Below are 23,538 nucleotides of genomic sequence, written 5' to 3' on the forward strand. Positions count from 1 at the left end.
TAAACATGGAAATATCTAGACCGCCATCTCTATATACATGGAAATATCTACAAAACCATCTGTATAAACATGGAAATATCTATACCTCTATCTGTGTAAACATGAAAATATCTACACCGCCATCTCTATAAACATGGAAATATCTACACCGCTAACTGTATGAACATGGAAATATCTACACGGCCATCTGTATGAACATGGAAATTCTACACCGCCATCTGTACGAACATGGATATATCTACACCGCCATCTGTATTAAGATGGAAATATCTACACCGCTATCTGTATAAACATGGAAATATCTGCCCAACTATCTGTATAAACATGGAAATATCCGCACTGCTATCTGTATAAACATGGAAATATCTACACTGTTATCTGCATAAACATGGAAATATCCACACCGCTATCTGTGTAAACATGGAAATGTCTATACCGCTATCTGTGTAAACATGGAAATATCTACACCGCCATCTGTGTAAACATGAAAATATCTACACCGCCATCCCTATAAACATGGAAATGTCTACACCGCCATCTGTATGAACATGGAAATATCTACACCGCCATCTGTATGAACATGGAAATATCTTCACCGCCATCTGTATGAACATGGAAATATCTACACCACTAAATGTATGAACATGGAAATGTCTACACCGCTATTGCTATGAACATGGAAATATCTGCACCGCTATCTGTATGAACATGGAAATATCTACACCGCTATCTGTATGAACATGGAAATATCTACACCGCTATCTGTATGAACATGGAAATATCTACACCGCTATCTGTATGAACATGGAAATATCTACACCGCCATCTGTATGAACATGTAAATATCTACACCGCCATCTGTATAAACATGGAAATATCTACACCGCTAACTGTATGAACATGGAAATATCTACACCGCTGTCTGTATGAACATGGAAATATCTACACCGTTATCTGTATGAACATGGAAATATCTACACCGCTATCTGAATGAACATGGAAATATCTACAACGCTATCTGTACGAACATGGAAATATCTACACCGCTATCTGTATGAACATGCAAATATCTACATAGATATCTGTATATCAATGGAAATATCTACACAACTATCTCTATTAACATGGAAATAACTACACTGCTATCTGTATAAACATGGAAATATCTACACCGCCACCTGTATGAACATGGAAATATCTACACTGCCATCCGTACGAACATGGAAATATCTACACGGCCATCTGTATGAACATATGAATATCTTCACCGCCATCTGTATGAACATGGAAATATATACACCGCTAAATGTATGAACATGGAAATGTCTACACCGCTATTGGTATGAACATGGAAATATCTATGGCGCTATCTGTATGAACATGGAAATATCTACACCGCTATCTGTATGAACATGGAAATATCTACACCGCTATCTGTATGAACATGGATATATCTACACCGCCATCTGTATGAACATGTAAATATCTACACCGCATTCTGTATGAACATGGAAATATCTACACCGCTAACTGTATGAACATGGAAATATCTACACCGCTATCTGTATGAACATGGAAATATCTACACCGCTATCTGTATGAACATGGAAATGTCTACACCGCTATCAGTATGAACATGGAAATATCTACACCGCTATCTGTATGAACATGGAAATATCTACACCGCTATCTGTATGAACATGCAAATATCTACACAGCTATCTGTATATCAATGGAAATATCTACACCGCTATCTCTATAAACATGGAAATAACTACACTGCTATCTGTATAAACATGGAAATGTCTACACCTCTATTGGTATGAACATGGAAATATCTACACCGCTATCGGTATGAACATGGAAATATCTACACCGCTATCTGTATGAACATGGAAATATCTACACCGCCATCTGTATGAACATGTAAATACCTACACCGCCATCTGTATGAACATGGAAATATCTACACCGCTAACTGTATGAACATGGACATATCTACACCGCCATCTGTATTAAGATGGAAATATCTACACCGCTATCTGTATAAACATGGAATTATCTGTTCAACTATCTGTATAAACATGGAAATATCTACAACGCTGTCTCTATAAACTTGGAAATAACTACACCACTATCTCTGTAAACATGGAAATATCTAGACCGCCATCTCTATATACATGGAAATATCTACAAAACCATCTGTATAAACATGGAAATATCTATAACTCTATCTGTGTAAACATGAAAATATCTACACCGCCATCTCTATAAACATGGAAATATCTACACCGCTAACTGTATGAACATGGAAATATCTACACGGCCATCTGTATGAACATGGAAATTCTACACCGCCATCTGTACGAACATGGATATATCTACACCGCCATCTGTATTAAGATGGAAATATCTACACCGCTATCTGTATAAACATGGAAATATCTGCCCAACTATCTGTATAAACATGGAAATATCCGCACTGCTATCTGTATAAACATGGAAATATCTACACTGTTATCTGCATAAACATGGAAATATCCACACCGCTATCTGTGTAAACATGGAAATGTCTATACCGCTATCTGTGTAAACATGGAAATATCTACACCGCCATCTGTGTAAACATGAAAATATCTACACCGCCATCCCTATAAACATGGAAATGTCTACACCGCCATCTGTATGAACATGGAAATATCTACACCGCCATCTGTATGAACATGGAAATATCTTCACCGCCATCTGTATGAACATGGAAATATCTACACCACTAAATGTATGAACATGGAAATGTCTACACCGCTATTGCTATGAACATGGAAATATCTGCACCGCTATCTGTATGAACATGGAAATATCTACACCGCTATCTGTATGAACATGGAAATATCTACACCGCTATCTGTATGAACATGGAAATATCTACACCGCTATCTGTGTGAACATGGAAATATCTACACCGCCATCTGTATGAACATGTAAATATCTACACCGCCATCTGTATGAACATGGAAATATCTACACAGCTAACTGTATGAACTTGAAATTATCTACACCGCTCTCTGTATGAACATGGAAATATCTACACCGCTATCTGTATGAACATGCAAATATCTACACAGCTATCTGTATATCAATGGAAATATCCACACAGCTATCTCTATTAACATGGAAATAACTACACTGCTATCAGTATAAACATGTAAATAACTACACCGCCTCCTGTATGAACATGGAAATATCTACACTGCCATCCATACAAACATGGAAATATCTACACCGACATCTGTATGAACATACAAATACCTACACCGCCATCTGTATGAACATGGAAATATCTACAGAGCTAACTGTATGAACATGGAATTATCTACACCGCTATCTGTATGAACATGGAAATACCTACACCGCTATCTGTATGAACATGGAAATATCTACACCGCCATGTGTATGAACATGTAAATATCTACACCGCCATCTGTATGAACATGCAAATATCAACACCGCTAACTGTATGAACATGGAATTATCTACACCGCTATCTGTATGAGCATGGAAATATCTACACCGCTATCTGTATGAACATGGAAATATCTACACCGGTATCTGTATGAACATGGAAATATCTACACCGCTATCTGCATGAACATGGAAATATCTACACCGCTATCTCTATGAACATGCAAATATCTACAGAGCTATCTGTATATCAATGGAAATATCAACACTGCTATCTCTATAAACATGGAAATAACTGCACTGCTATCTCTATAAATATGGAAATATCTACACCGCCATCTCTATGAACATGGAAATATCTACACCACCATTTGTATGAACATGAAAATATCTACACCACCATCTCTATGAACATGGAAATATCTACACAGCTATCTGAATATACATGGAAATATCTACACAGATTTCTCTATAAGTATGGAAATAACTACAGCGCTATCTCTATAAACATCGAAATATCTACACCGCGATCTGTATGTACATGGAAATATCTACACCGCCATCTGTTTGAACATGGACATATCTACACCGCCATCTGTATTAAGATGGAAATATCTACACCGCTATCTGTATAAACATGGAAATATCTGCCCAACTATCTGTATAAACATGGAAATATCCGCACCGCTATCTGTGTAAACATGGAAATATCTACACTGCTATTTGCATAAACATAGAAATATCCACACCGCCATCTGTGTAAACATGGAAATGTCTACAAAGCTATCTGTGTAAACATGGAAATATCTACACCGCCTTCTGTGTAAACATGAAAATATCTACACCGCCATCCCTATAAACATGGAAATATTTACACCGCCATCTGTATGAACATGGAAATATCTACACCGCCATCTGTATAAACATGGAAATATCTATACCACTATCTGCATAAACATGGAAATATCTACACCGCCATCTCTATGAACATGGAAATATCTACACCGCCATCTGTATGAACATGGAAATATCTATACCGCCATCTGTATGAACATGAAAATATCTACACCGCCATCTGTATAAACATGGAAATATCTACACCGCTAACTGTATGAACATGGAAATATCTACACCGCTGTCTGTATGAACATGGAAATATCTACACCGTTATCTGTATGAACATGGAAATATCTACACCGCTATCTGAATGAACATGGAAATATCTACAACGCTATCTGTACGAACATGGAAATATCTACACCGCTATCTGTATGAACATGCAAATATCTACATAGATATCTGTATATCAATGGAAATATCTACACAACTATCTCTATTAACCTGGAAATAACTACACTGCTATCTGTATAAACATGGAAATATCTACACCGCCACCTGTATGAACATGGAAATATCTACACTGCCATCCGTACGAACATGGAAATATCTACACGGCCATCTGTATGAACATATGAATATCTTCACCGCCATCTGTATGAACATGGAAATATATACACCGCTAAATGTATGAACATGGAAATGTCTACACCGCTATTGGTATGAACATGGAAATATCTATGGCGCTATCTGTATGAACATGGAAATACCTACACCGCCATCTGTATGAACATGGAAATATCTTCATCGCAATCTGTATGAACATGGATATATGTACACCGGCATCTGGATGAACATGGAAATATCTACACCGCTATCTTCATGAACATGGAAATATCTACACAGCTATCTGAATATACATGGAAATATCTACATAGATTTCTCTATAAGTATGGAAATAACTACAGCGCTATCTCTATAAACATCGAAATATCTACACCGCGTTCTGTATGTACATGGAAATACCTACACCGCCATCTGTTTGAACATGGACATATCTACACCGCCATCTGTATTAAGATGGAAATATCTACACCGCTATCTGTATAAACATGGAAATATCTGCCCAACTATCTGTATAAACATGGAAATATCCGCACCGCTATCTGTGTAAACATGGAAATATCTACACTGCTATTTGCATAAACATAGAAATATCCACACCGCCATCTATGTAAACATGGAAATGTCTACAAAGCTATCTGTGTAAACATGGAAATATCTACACCGCCTTCTGTGTAAACATGAAAATATCTACACCGCCATCCCTATAAACATGGAAATATTTACACCGCCATCTGTATGAACATGGAAATATCTACACCGCCATCTGTATAAACATGGAAATATCTATACCACTATCTGCATAAACATGGAAATATCTTCACCGCCATCTCTATGAACATGGAAATATCTACACCGCCATCTGTACGAACATGGAAATATCTATACCGCCATCTGTATGAACATGAAAATATCTACACCGCCACCTGTATGAACATGGAAATATCTACACTGCCATCCGTACGAACATGGAAATATCTACACCGCCATCTGTATGAACATATGAATATCTTCACCGCCATCTGTATGAACATGGAAATATCTACACCGCTAAATGTATGAACATGGAAATGTCTACACCGCTATTGGTATGAACATGGAAATATCTATGGCGCTATCTGTATGAACATGGAAATATCTACACCGCTATCTGTATGAACATGGAAATATCTACACCGCTATCTGTATGAACATGGATATATCTACACCGCCATCTGTATGAACATGTAAATATCTACCCCGCCATCTGTATGAACATGGAAATATCTACACCGCTAACTGTATGAACATGGAAATATCTACACCGCTATCTGTATGAACATGGAAATATCTACACCGCTATCTGTATGAACATGGAAATGTCTACACCGCTATCAGTATGAACATGGAAATATCTACACCGCTATCTGTATGAACATGGAAATATCTACACCGCTATCTGTATGAACATGCAAATATCTACACAGCTATCTGTATATCAATGGAAATATCTACACTGCTATCTCTATAAACATGGAAATAACTACACTGCTATCTGTATAAATATGGAAATATCTACACCGCCATCTCTATGAAGATGGAAATATCTACACCGCCATTTGTATGAACATGGAAATATCTACACCGCCATCTCTATGAATATGGAAATATCTACACCGCCTTTTGTATGAACATGGAAATATCTACACCACCATATGTATTAACATGTAAATATCTTCACCGCCATCTGTATGAACATGGATATATGTACACCGGCATCTGGATGAAACATGGAAATATCTACACCGTTATCTGCATGAACATGGAAATATCTACACAGCTATCTGAATATACTTGGAAATATCTACAGAGATTTCTCTATAAATATGGAAATAACTACAGCGCTATCTGTATAAGCTTCGAAATATCTACACCGCCATCTGTATGAACATGGAAATATCTACACCGCCATCTGTACAAACATGGACATATCTACACCGCCATCTGTATTAAGATGGAAATATCTACACCGCTATCTGTATAAACATGGAAATATCTGTTCAACTATCTGTATAAACATGGAAATATCCACACCGCTATCTGTATAAACATGGAAATATCTACACCGCCATCTGTGTAAACATGAAAATATCTACACCGCCATCTGTATGAACATGGAAATATCTACACCGCCATCTCTATAAACGTGGAAATATCTACACCGCTATCTGTGTGAACTTGGAAATATCTACACTGCTCTCTGTATAAAATTGAAATTATCTACACCACTATCTCTATAAACATGGAAATATCTACACTGCTATCTGTATAAACATGGAAATATCTACACCGCTATCTGTATAAACATGGAAATATCTTCACCGCTATCTGCATAAACATGGAAATATCTACACCGCCATCTGTATGAACATGGAAATATCTACACCGCCATCTGTACGAACATGGAAATATCTATACCGCCATCTGTATGAACATGAAAATATCTACACCGCCATCTGTATGAACATGGAAATATCTACACCACTAACTGTATGAACATGGAAATATCTACACCGCTGTCTGTATGAACATGGAAATATCTACACCGATATCTGTATGAACATGGAAATATCTACACCGCTATCTGAATGAACATGGAAATATCTACAACGCTATCTGTATATCAATGGAAATATCTACACAGCTGTCTCTATTAACATGGAAATAACTACACTGCTATCTGTATAAACATGGAAATATCTACACCGCCACCTGTATGAACATGGAAATATCTACACTGCCATCCGTACGAACATGGAAATATCTACACCGCCATCTGTATGAACATATGAATATCTTCACCGCCATCTGTATGAACATGGAAATATCTACACCGCTAAATGTATGAACATGGAAATGTCTACATCGCTATTGGTATGAACATGGAAATATCTATGGCGCTATCTGTATGAAGATGGAAATATCTACACCGCTATCTGTATGAACATGGAAATATCTACACCGCTATCTGTATGAACATGGAAATATCTACACCGCCATCTATATGAACATGTAAATATCTTCACCGCCATCTGCATGAACATGGAAATATCTATACCGCTAACTGTATGAAGAAGGAAATATCTACACCGCTATCTTTATGAACATGGAAATATCTACACCGCTATCTCTATGAACATGCAAATATCTACACAGCTATCTGTGTATCAATGGAAATATCCACACTGCTATCTCTATAAACATGGAAATATCTACACTGCTATCTCTATAAATATGGAAATATCTATCCCGCCATCTCTATGAACATGGAAATATCTACACCGCCATTTGTATGAACATGGAAATATCTAAACCGCCATCTCTATGAACATGGAACTATCTACACCGCCATTTGTATGAACATGGAAAGATCTACACCACCATCTGTATGAACATGGAAATATATACACCACCATCTGTATGAAGATGGAAATATCTTCACCGCCATCAGTATGAACATGGATATATGTACACTAGCATCTGGATGAACATGGAAATATCTACACTGCTATCTGCATGAACATGGAAATATCTACACAGCTATCTGAATATACATGGAAATATCTACACAGATTTCTCCATAAATATGGAAATAACTACAGCGCTATCTCTATAAACTTCGAAATATCTACACCGCCATCTGTATGAACATGGACATATCTACACCGCCATCTGTATTAAGATGGAAATATCTACACCGCTATCTGCATAAACATGGAAATATCTGCCCAACTATCTGTATAAACATGGAAATATCCGCACCGCTATCTGAATAAACATGGAAATATCCGCACCGCTATCTGTATAAACATGGAAATATCTACACTGCTATCTGCATAAACATGGAAATATCCACACCGCTATCTGTGTAAACATGGAAATGTCTACACCGCTATCTGCGTAAACATGGAAATATCTACGCCGCCATCTATGTAAACATGGAAATATCTACACCGCCATCCCTATAAACATGGAAATACATACACCGTCCTCTGTATGAACATGGAAATATCTACACAGCCATCTCTATAAACGGGGAAATATCTACACCGCTATCTGTATGAACTTGGAAATATCTACACTGCTCTCTGTATGAAATTGAAATTATCTACACCACTATCTCTATAAACATGGAAATATCTACACTGCTATCTGTATAAACTTGGAAATATCTACACTGCTATCTGTATAAACATGGAAATATCTTTACCGCTATCTGTATAAACATGGAAATATCTACAACGCTGTCTCTATAAACTTGGAAATAACTACACCACTATCTCTGTAAACATGGAAATATCTAGACCGCCATCTCTATAAACATGGAAATATCTACACCACCATCTGTATAAACATGGAAATATCCATACCGTTATTGGCATAAACATGGAAATATCTACACCGCCATCTCTATGAACATGGAAATATCTACACCGACATCTGTACGAACGTGGAAATATCTATACCGCCATCTGTATGAACATGTAAATATCTACACCGCCATCTGTATGAACATGGAAATATCTACACCGTTATCTGTATGAACATTTAAATATCTACACCGCTATCTGTATGAACATGGAAATATCTACACCGCTATCAGTACGAACATGGAAATATCTACACTGCAATCTGTATGAACACGCAAATATCTACACAGCTATCTGTATATCAATGGAAATATCTACACAGCTGTCTTTATAAACATGGAAATAACTACACTGCTATCTGTATAAACATGGAAATAGCTACACCGCCACCTGTATGAACATGGAAATATCTACACCTCTATCTGTATGAACATGGAAATATCTACACTGCTATCTGTAAAAACATGGAAATATCTACACCGCTATCTGTATGAACATGGAAATATCTACACCGCTATCTGTATGAACATGCAAATATCTACACAGCTATCTGTATATCAATGGAAATATCTACACTGCTATCTCTATAAACATGGAAATAACTACACTGCTATCTGTATAAATACAGAAATATCTACACCGCCATCTCTATGAAGATGGAAATATCTGCACCGCGATTTGTATGAACATGGAAATATCTACACCGCCATCTCTATGAACATGGAAATATCTACACCGCCATTTGTATGAACCTGGAAATATCTTCACCACCATCTGTATGAACATGGAAATATCTTCACCACCATCTGAATGAACATGGATATATGTACACCGGCATCTGGATGAACATGGAAATATCTACACCGCTATCTGCATGAACATGGAAATATCTACACCGCTAACTGTATGAACATGGAAATATCTACACCGCTATCTGTGTGAACATGGAAATATCTACACCGCTATCTGTATGAACATGGAAATATCTACACCGTTATCTGTATGAACATGGAAATATCTACACCGCCATCTGTATGAACATTTAAATATCTACACCGCCATCTGTATGAACATGGATATATCTACACCGCTAACTGTATGAACATGGAAATATCTACAAGGCTATCTGTATGAACATGGAAATATCTACACCGTTATCCCTATGAACATGGAAATATCTACACTGCTATCTGTATGAACATGGAAATATCTACACCGCTATCTGTAAGAACATGGAAATATCTACACCGCTATCTGCATGAACTTGCAAATATCTACACAGCTATCTGTATATAAGTGGAAATATCTACACTGCTATCTCTATAAACATGGAAATAACTACAATGCTATCTGTATAAACATGGAAATATCTACACCGCCACCTGTATGTACATGGAAATATCTACACTGCCATCCGTACGAACAAGGAAATATCTACACCGCCATCAGTATGAACATGAAAATATCTACACCGCCATCTGTATGAACATGGAAATATCTAAACCGCCATCTGTATGAACATGGAAATATCTACACCGCTATCTGTATGAACATGGAAATATCTACAAAGCTATCTGTATGAACATGGAAATATCTGCACCGCTATCTGTATGACCCTGGAAATATCTACACCGCTATCGGTATGAGCATGGAAATATCTACACCGCTATCTGTTTGAACATGCAAATATCTACACAGCTATCTGTATATCAATGGAAATATCTACACTGCTATCTCTATGAACATGGAAATAACTACACTGCTATCTGTACAAACATGGAAATATCTACACCGCCATCTATATGAACATGGAAACATCTACACCGCCATCTGTACGAACATGGAAATACCTACTCCGCCATCTCTATGAACATGGAAATATCTACACCGCCATCTGTATGAACATGGAAATATCTACACCTCTAACTGTATGAACGTGGAAATATCTACACTGCTATCAGTATCAACATGGAAATATCTACACTGTTATCTGTATGAACGTGGAAATATCTACACCGCTATCTGTATGAACATGGAAATACCTACACCGCTATCTGTATGAACATGGAAATATCTACACCGCCATCTGTGTGAACATGTAAATATCTACACCGCCATCTGTATGAACATGGAAATATCTACACCGCTAACTGTATGAACATGGAAATATCTACACCGCTATCTGTATGAACATGGAAATATCTACACCGTTATCTGTATGAACATGGAAATATCTACACCGCTATCTGTATGAACATGGAAATATCTACACCGCTATCTGTACGAACATGGAAATATCTATACCGCTATCAGTATGAGCATGCAAATATCTACACAGCTATATGTATACCAATGGAAATATCTACATTGCTATGTCTATAAACATGGAAATAACCACACTTTTATCTGTATAAACATGGAAATATCTACACCGCCACCTGTATGAACATGGAAATATCTACACCGCCATCTGTATGAACATGGAAATATCTACACCGCCATCTCTATAAAGGTGGAAATATCTACACCGCTATCTGTATGAACTTGGAAATATCTACACTGCTATGTGTATAAAATTGAAATTATCTACACCACTATCTCTATAAACATGGAAATATCTACACTGCTGTCTGTATAAACATGCAAATATCTTCACCGCTATCTTTATAAACATGGAAATATCTACAACGCTGTCTCTATAAACTTGGAAATAACTTCACCACTATCTCTATAAACATGGAAATATCTAGACCGCCATCTCTATAAACATGGAAATATCTACACCACCATCTGTATAAACATGGAAATACCTATACCGCTATATGCATAAACATGGAAATATGTACACCGCCATCTCTATGAACATGGAAATATCTACACTGCCATTTGTATGAACACGGAAATATCTACATCGCCATCTGTATGAACATGGAAATATCTACACCGCCATTTGTATGAACATGGAAATATCTACACCGCCATCTGTATGAACTTGGTAATATCTTAACGGCCATCTGTATGAACATGGATATATCTACACCGACATCTGGATGAACATGGAAATATCTGCACCGCTATCTGCAAAACACGGAAATATCTACACCGCTAAATGTATGAACATGGAAATATCTACACCGCTATCTGTGTGAACATGGAAATATCTACACCGCTATCTGTATTAACATGGAAATATCTACACCGCTATGTGTATGAACATGGAAATATCTACACCGCTATCTGTATGAACATGGAAATATCTACACCGCTATCTGTATGAACATGCAAATATCTACACAGCTATCTGTATATCAATGGAAATATATACACTGCTATCTCTATAAACATGGAAATAACTACACAGCTATCTGTAAAAACATGGGAATATCTACACCGCCACCTGTATGAACATGGAAATATCTACACTGCCATCCGTATGAACATGGAAATATCTACACCGCCATCTGTATGAACATGGAAATATCTACACCGCCATCTGTATGAACATGGAAATATCTACACCGCCATCTGTATGAACATGGAAATATCTACACCGCTATCAGTATGAACATGGAAATATCTACACCTCTATCTGTATGAACATGCAAATATCTACACAGCTATCTGTATATCAATGGAAATATCTACACTGCTATCTCTATAAACATGGAAATAACTACACTGCTATGTGTATAAACATGGAAATATCTACACTGCCATCTCTATGAACACGGAAATATCTACACCGCCATTTGTATGAACATGGAAATATCTACACCGCCATCTCTATGAACATGGAAATATCTACACCGCCCTGTGTATGAACATGGAAATATCTTCACCGCCCTGTGTATGAACATGGATATATCTACACCGGCATCTGGATGAACATGGAAATACCTACACCGCTATCTGCATGAACATGGAAATATCTACACACCTATCTGCATATACATGGAAATATCTACACAGATTTCTCTATAAATATGGAAATAACTACAGCGCTATCTGTATAAACTTCGAAATATCTACACCGCCATCTGTATGAACATGCAAATATCTACACAGCTATCTGTATATCAGTGGAAAGAGCTACACTGCTAAATCTATAAACATGGAAATAACTACACTGCTATCTGCGTAAACATGGAAATATCTACACCGCCACCTGTATGAACATGGAAATATCTACACCACTAACTGTATGAACTTGGAAATATTTACACCGCTATCTGTATGAACATGGAAATATCTACACCGCTATCTGAATGAACATGCAAATATCTGCACCGCTATCTGTATGAACATGGAAATATCTACACCGCTATATGTATGAGCATGGAAATATCTACACAGCTATCTGTATGAACATGCAAATATCTACACAGCTATCTGTATATCAATGGAAATATCTACACTGCTATCTATATAATAATGGAAATAACTACACTGCTATCTGTACAAACAATGAAATATCTACACCGCCATCTCTATGAACATGGAAATATCTAAACCGCCATCTCTATGAACATGGAAATATCTACACCGCCATCTCTATGAACATGGAAATATCTCCACCGCCACGTGTATGAACATGGAAATATCTACACCGCCATCTGTATGAACATGGAAATATCTTCACCGCCATCTGTATGAACATGGATATATCTACACCGGCATCTGGATGAACATCGAAATATCTGCACCGCTATCTGCATGAACATGGAAATACCTACACATCTATCTGCATATACATGGAAATATCTACAGAGATTTCTCTATAAATATGGAAATAACTAACGCACTATCTCTATAAACTTCGAAATATCTACACCGCCATCTGTATGAACATGGAAATATCTACACTGCCATCTGCACGAACATGGACATATCTACACCGCCATCTGTATTAACATGGAAATATCTACACCGCTATCTGTATAAACATGGAAATATCTACACCGCTATCTGCATAAACATGGAAATATCCACACCGCTATCTGTGTAAACATGGAAATGTCTGCACCGCTATCTGTGTAAACATGGAAATATCTCCACCGCCATCTGTGTAAACGTGAAAATATCTACACCGCCATCTCTAAAAACATGGAAATATCTACACCGCCATCTGTATGAACATGGATATATATACACCACCATCTCTATAAACGTGGAAATATCTACACCGGTATCTGTATGAACTTGGAAATATCTACACGGCTATCTGTATAAAATTGAAATTATCTACACCACTATCTCCATAAACATGGAAATATCTACACTGCTATCTGTATAAACATGTAAATATCTACAACGCTATCTGTATAAACATGGAAATATCTTCACCGCTATCTGTATAAACATGGAAATATCTACAATGCTGTCTCCATAAACTTGGAAATAACTTCACCACTATCTCTATAAACATGGAAATATCTATACAGCTATCTGCATAAACATGGAAATATCTACACCGCCATCTCTATGAACATGGAAATATCTAGACCGCCATCTGTACGAACATGGAAATATCTACACCGCCATCTGTATGAACATGAAAATATCTACACCGCCATCTGTATGAACATGGAAATATCTACACCGCTAACTGAATATACATGGAAATATCTACACAGATTTCTCTATAAGTATGGAAATATCTACACCGTTATCTGTATGAACATGGAAATATCTACACCGCTATCTGTATGAACATGGAAATATCTACACCGCTCTCTGTATGAACATGCAAATATCTACACAGCTATATGTATATCAATGGAAATATCTACATTGCTATCTCTATAAACATGGAAATAACTACACTGCTATCTGTATGAACATGGAAATACCTACACGGCCATCTGTATGAACATGTAAATATCTACACCGCCATCTGTATGAACATGGAAATATCTACACCGCTAACTGTATGAACATGGAAATATCTACACAGCTATCTGTATGAACATGGAAAAATCTACACCGCTATCTGTAAAACATGGAAATATATACACCGCTATCTGTATGAACATGGAAATATCTACACCGCTATCTGTATGAACATGGAAATATCTACACCGCTCTCTGTATGAACATGCATATATCTACACAGCTATCTGTATATCAATGGAAATATCTACACCGCTATCTCTATAAACATGGAAATATCTACATTGCTATCTGTATAAACATGGAAATATCTACACCGCCATCTCTATGAACATGGAAATACCTACACCGCCATTTGTATGAACACGGAAATATCTACACCGCCATCTCTATGAACATCGAAATATCTACACCGCCATTTGTATGAACATGGAAATATCTACACCGCCATCTGTATGAACATGGAAATATCTTCACCGCCATCTGTATGAACATGGATATATTTACACCGGCATATGGAGGAACATGGAAATATCTAGACCGCTATCTGCATGAACATGGAAATATCTACACAGCTATCTGCATATACATGGAAATATCTACAGAGATTTCTCTATAAATATGGAAATAGCTACAACGCTATCTCTATAAACTTCGAAATATCTACACCGCCATCTGTATGAACATGGAAATATCTACACCGCCATCTGTACGAACATGGATATATCTACACCGCCATCTGTATAAAGATGGAAATATCTACACCGCTATCTGTATAAGCATGGAAATATCTGCCCAACTATCTGTATAAACATGGAAATATCCGCACCGCTATCTGTATAAACATGGAAATATCTACACCGCTATCTGCATAAACATGGAAATATCCACACTGCTATCTGTGTAAACATGGAAATGTCTACACCGCTATCTGTGTAAACATGGAAATATCTCCACCGCAATCTGTGTAAACGTGAAAATATCTACACCGCCATCTCTAAAAACATGGAAATATCTACACCGCTATCTGTGTGAACTTGGAAATATCTACACTGCTCTCTGTATAAAATTGAAATTATCTACACCACTATCTCTATAAACATGGAAATATCTACACTGCTATCTGTATAAACATGGAAATATCTACACCGCTATCTGTATAAACATGGAAATATCTTCACCGCTATCTGTATAAACATGGAAATATCTACAACGCTGTCTCTATAAATTTGGAAATAACTACACACCTATTTCTGTAAACATGGAAATATCTAGACCGCCATCTCTATAAACATGGAAATATCTACACCACCATCTGTATAAACATGGAAATATCTATACCGCTATCTGCATAAACATGGAAATATCTACACCGCCATCTCTATGAACATGGAAATATCTACACCGCCATCTGTACGAACATGGAAATATCTATACCGCCATCTGTATGAACATGAAAATATCTACACCGCCATCTGTATGAACATGGAAATATCTACACCGCTAACTGTATGAACATGGAAATATCTACACCGCTGTCTGTATGAACATGGAAATATCTACACCGTTATCTGTATGAACATGGAAATATCTAAACCGCTATCTGAATGAACATGGAAATATCTACAACGCTATCTGTACGAACATGGAAATATCTACACCGCTATCTGTATGAACATGCAAATATCTACACAGCTATCTGTATATCAATGGAAATATCTACACTGCTATCTCTATAAACATGGAAATAACTACACTGCTATCTGTATAAATATGGAAATATCTACACCGCCATCTCTATGAAGATGGAAATATCTACACCGCCATTTGTATGAACGTGGAAATATCTACACCGCCATCTCTATGAATATGGTACTATCTACACCGCCATTTGTATGAACTTGGAAATATCTACACCACCATCTGTATTAACATGGAAATATCTTCACTGCCATCTGTATGAACATGGATATATGTACACCGGCATCTGGATGAACATGGAAATATCTACACCGTTATCTGCATGAACATGGAAATATCTACACAGCTATCTGAATATACTTGGAAATATCTACAGAGATTTCTCTATAAATATGGAAATAACTACAGCGCTATCTCTATAAACTTCGAAATATCTACACCGCCATCTGTATGAACATGGAAATATCTACACCGCCATCTGTACAAACATGGACATATCTACACCGCCATCTGTATTAAGATGGAAATATCTACACCGCTATCTGTATAAACATGGAAATATCTGTTCAACTATCTGTATAAACATGGAAATATCCGCACCACTATCTGTATAAACATGGAAATATCTACACTGCTATCTGCATAAACATGGAAATATCTACACCGCTATCTGTGTGAACTTGGAAATATCTACACCGCTATCTGTATGAACATGCAAATATCTACACAGCTATCTGTATATCAATGGAAATATCTACACAACTATCTCTATTAACATGGAAATAACTACACTGCTATCTGTATAAACATGGAAATATCTACACCGCCACCTATATGAACATGGAAATATCTACACTGCCATCCGTACGAACATGGAAATATCTACACCGCCATCTGTATGAACATATGAATATCTTCACCGCCATCTGTATGAACATGGAAATATCTACACCGCTAAATGTATTAACATGGAAATGTCTACACCGCTATTGGTATGAACATGGAAATATCTATGGCGCTATCTGTATGAACATGGAAATATCTACACCGCTATCTGTATGAACATGGAAATATCTACACCGCTATCTGTATGAATATGGAAATATCTACACCGCCATCTATATGAACATGTAAATATCTACACCGCCATCTGTATGAACATGGAAATATCTATACCGCTAATTGTATGAACAAGGAAATATCTACACCGCTATCTGTATGGACATGGAAATATCTACACTGCTATCTGTATGAACATGGAAATATCTTCACCGCTATCTTTATGAACATGGAAATATCTACACCGCTATCTCTATAAACATGCAAATATCTACACAGCTATCTGTATATCAATGGAAATATCTACACTGCTATCTCTATAAACATGGAAATATCTACACTGCTATCTCTATAAATATGTAAATACCTATCCCGCCATCTCTATGAACATGGAAATATCTACACCGCCATTTGTATGAACATGGAAAGATCTACACCACCATTTGCATGAACATGGAAATATATACCCCACCATCTGTATGAACAGGGAAATATCTTCACCGCCATCTGTATGAACATGGATATATGTACACTAGCATCTGGATGAACATGGAAATATCTACACTGCTATCTGCATGAACATGGAAATATCTACACAGCTATCTGAATATACATGGAAATATCTACACAGATTTCTCCATAAATATGGAAATAACTACAGCGCTATCTCTATAAACTTTGAAATATCTACACCGCTATCTGTATGAACATGGAAATATCTACACCGCCATCTGTATGAACATGGACATATCTACACCGCCATCTGTATTAAGATGGAAATATCTACACCGCTATCTGCATAAACATGGAAATATCTGCCCAACTATCTGTGTAAACATGGAAATATCCGCACCGCTATCAGAATAAACATGGAAATATCCGCACTGCTATCTGTATAAACATGGAAATATCTACACTGCTATCTGCATAAACATGGAAATATCCACACCGCTATCTGTGTAAACATGGAAATGTCTACACCGCTATCTGCGTAAACATGGAAATATCTACGCCGCCATCTGTGTAAACATGAAAATATCTACACCGCCATCCCTATAAACATGGAAATACCTACACCGTCCTCTGTATGAACATGGAAATATCTGCACAGCCATCTCTATAAATGGGGAAATATCTACAACGCTATCTGAATGAACTTGGAAATATCTACACTGCTCTCTGTATGAAATTGAAATTATCTACACCACTATCTCTATAAACATGGAAATATCTACACTGCTATCTGTATAAACTTGGAAATATCTACACCGCTATCTGTATAAACACGGAAATATCTTTACCGCTATCTGTATAAACATGGAAATATCTACAACGCTGTCTCTATAAACTTGGAAATAACTACACCACTATCTCTGTAAACATGGAAATATCTAGACCGCCATCTCTATAAATATGGAAATATCTACACCACCATCTGTATAAACATGGAAATATCTATACCGTTATCGGCATAAACATGGAAGTATCTACACCGCCATCTCTATGAACATGGAAATATCTACACCGACATCTGTACGAACGTGGAAATATCTGTACCGCCATCTGTATGAACATGGAAATATCTACACCGCTATCTGTATGAACATGGAAATATCTACACCGTTATCTGTATGAACATGGAAATATCGACACCGCTATCTGTATGAACATGGAAATATCTACACCGCTATCAGTACGAACATGGAAATATCTACACTGCTATCTGTATGAACACGCAAATATCTACACAGCTATCTGTATATCAATGGAAATATCTACACAGCTGTCTTTATAAACATGGAAATAACTACACTGCTATCTGTATAAACATGGAAATAGCTACACCGCCACCTGTATGAACATGGAAATATCTACACCGCTATCTGTATGAACATGGAAATATCTACACTGCTATCTGTAAAAACATGGAAATATCTACACCGCTATCTGTATGAACATGCAAATATCTACACCGCACTCCGTATGAACATGCAAATATCTACACAGCTATCTGTATATCAATGGAAATATCTACACTGCTATCTCTATAAAAATGGAAATAACTACACTGCTATCTGTATAAATACGGAAATATCTGCACCGCGATTTGTATGAACATGGAAATATCTACACCGCCATCTCTATGAACATGGAAATATCTACACTGCCATTTGTATGAACATGGAAATATCTACAAGGCTATCTGTATGAACATGGAAATATCTACACCGTTATCCCTATGAACATGGAAATATCTACACTGCTATCTGTATGAACATGGAAATATCTACACCGCTATCTGTACGAACATGGCAATATCTACACCGCTATCTGCATGAACTTGCAAATATCTACACAGCTATCTGTATATAACTGGAAATATCTACACTGCTATCTCTATAAACATGGAAATAACTACACTGCTACCTGTATAAACATGGAAATATCTACACTGCCACCTGTATGTACATGGAAATATCTACACTGCCATCCGTACGAACATGGAAATATCTACACCGCCATCTGTATGAACATGTAAATATCTACACCGCCATCTGTATGACCATGGATATATCTAAACCGCCATCTGTATGAACATGGAAATATCTACACCGCCATCTGTATGAACATGGAAATATCTACACGGATATCTGTATGAACATGGAAATATCTGCACCACTATCTGTATGACCCTGGAAATATCTACACGGCTATCTGTATGAGCATGGAAATATCTACACCTCTATCTGTATGAACATGGAAATATCTACACTGCTATCTGTAAAAACATGGAAATATCTACACCGCTATCTGTATGAACATGGAAATATCTACACCGCACTCTGTATGAACATGCAAATCTCTACACATCTATCTGTATATCAATGGAAATATCTACACTGCTATCTCTATGAACATGGAAATAACTACACTGCTATCTGTACAAACATGGAAATATCTACACCTCCATCTATATGAACATGGAAATATCTACACCACCATTTGTATGAACATGGAAATATCTACACAGCCATCTCTACGAACATGGAAATATCTACACCGCCATGTGTATGAACATGGAAATATCTACACCGCCATCTGTATGAACATGGAAATATCTTCACCGCCATCTGTATGAACATGGATATATCTACACCGGCATCTGGATGAACATGGAAATATCTACACCGCTATCTGCATGATCATCTAAATATCTACACAGCTATCTGCATATACATGGAAATATCTACGGAGATTTCCCTAAAAATATGGAAATAACTACAGCGCTATCTCTATAAACTTCCAAATATCTACACCACTATCTGTATAAACATGGAAATATCTGCCCATCTATCTGTATAAACATGGAAATATCCGCACCGCTATCTGTATAAACATGTAAATATCCACACCGCTATCTGCATAAATATGGAAATATCCACACCGCTATCTGTGTAATCATGGAAATGTCTACACCGCTATCTGTGTAAACATGGAAATATCTACACCGCCATCTGTGTAAACATGGAAATATCTACACCGCCATCTGTATGAACATGGAAATATCTACACCGCCATCTCTATAAACGCGGAAATATCTACACCGCTATCTGTATGAACTTGGAAATATCTACACTGCTATCTGTGTAAAATTGAAATTATCTACACCACTATCTCTATAAACATGGAAATATCTACACTGCTATCTGTATAAACATGGAAATAGCTACACCGCTATCTGTATAAACATGGAAATATCTTCAGCGCTATCTGTATATACATGGAAATATCTACAATGCTGTCTCTATAAACTTGGAAATAACTACACCACTATCTCTATAAACATGGAGATATCTAGACTGCCATCTCTATAAACATGGAAATATCTACACCACCATCTGTATAAACATGGAAATATCTATACTGCTATCTGCATAAACATGGAAATAACTACTCCGCCATCTCTATGAACATGGAAACATCTACACCGCCATCTGTACGAACATGGAAATATCTACTCCGCCATCTCTATGAACATGGAAATATCTACACCGCCATCTGTATGAACATGGAAATATCTACACCGCTAACTGTATGAACATGGAAATATCTACACTGCTATCAGTATCAACATGGAAATATCTACACTGTTATCTGTATGAACGTGGAATATCTACACCGCTATCTGTATGAACATGGAAATATCTACACCGCTATCTGTACGAACATGGAAATATCTACACCGCCATCTGTGTGAACATGTAAATATCTACACCTCCATCTGTTTGAACATGGAAATATCTACACAGCTAACTGCATGAAAATGGAAATATCTACACCGCTAGTTGTATGAACATGGAAATATCTACACGGCTATCTGTAAAACATGGAAATATCTACACCGCTATCTGTATGAACATGGAAATATCTACACTGCTATCTGTATGAACATGGAAATATCTACACCGCTATCTGTATGAACATGCAAATATCTACACAGCTATCTGTATATCAATGGAAATATCTACACCGCTATCTCTATAAACATGGAAATATCTACATTGCTATCTGTATAAACATGGAAATATCCGCACCGCTATCTGTATAAACATGGAAATATCTACACCGCTATCTGCAAAAATATGGAAATATCCTCACCACTATCTGTGTAAACATGGAAATGTCTACACCGCTATTAGGGTAAACATGGAAATATCTCCACCGCCATCTGTGTAAACATGAAAATATCTACACGGCCATCTCTAAAAACATGGAAATATCTACACCGCCATCTCTATGAACATGGAAATATCTACACCGCCATCTCTATAAACGTGGAAATATCTACACCGCTATCTGTATGAACTTGGAAATATCTACACTGCTCTCTGTATAAAATTGAAATTATCTACACCACTATCTCTATAAACATGGAAATATCTACACTGCTATCTGTATAAACATGGAAATATCTACAGCGCTATCTGTATAAACATGGAAACATCTTCACCGCTATCTGTATAAACATGGAAATATCTACAACGCTGTCTCTATAAACTTGGAAATAACTACACCACTATCTCTGTAAACATGGAAATATCTAGACCGCCATCTCTATAAACATGGAAATATCTACACCACCATCTGTATAAACATGGAAATATCTATACCGCTATCTGCATAAACATGGAAATATCTACACCGCCATCTCTATGAACATGGAAATACCTACACCGCCATCTGTACGAACATGGAAATATCTATACCGCCATCTGTATGAACATGTAAATATCTACACCGCCATCTGTATGAACATGGAAATATCTACACCGCTATCTGTACGAAGATGGAAATATCTACACCGCTATGAGTATGAACATGGAAATATCTACACCGCTATCTGTATGAACATGGAAATATCTACACCGCTATCTGTATGAACATGGAAATATCTACACCGCTATCTGTATGAACATGGAAATATCTACACCGCTATCTGTATGAACATGGAAATATCTACACCGCTATCTCTATGAACATGCAAATATCTACACAG

This window comes from Gorilla gorilla, chromosome 7 (genome assembly GCF_029281585.2).
Source record: "Gorilla gorilla gorilla isolate KB3781 chromosome 7, NHGRI_mGorGor1-v2.1_pri, whole genome shotgun sequence".
NCBI lineage: Eukaryota > Metazoa > Chordata > Mammalia > Primates > Hominidae > Gorilla > Gorilla gorilla.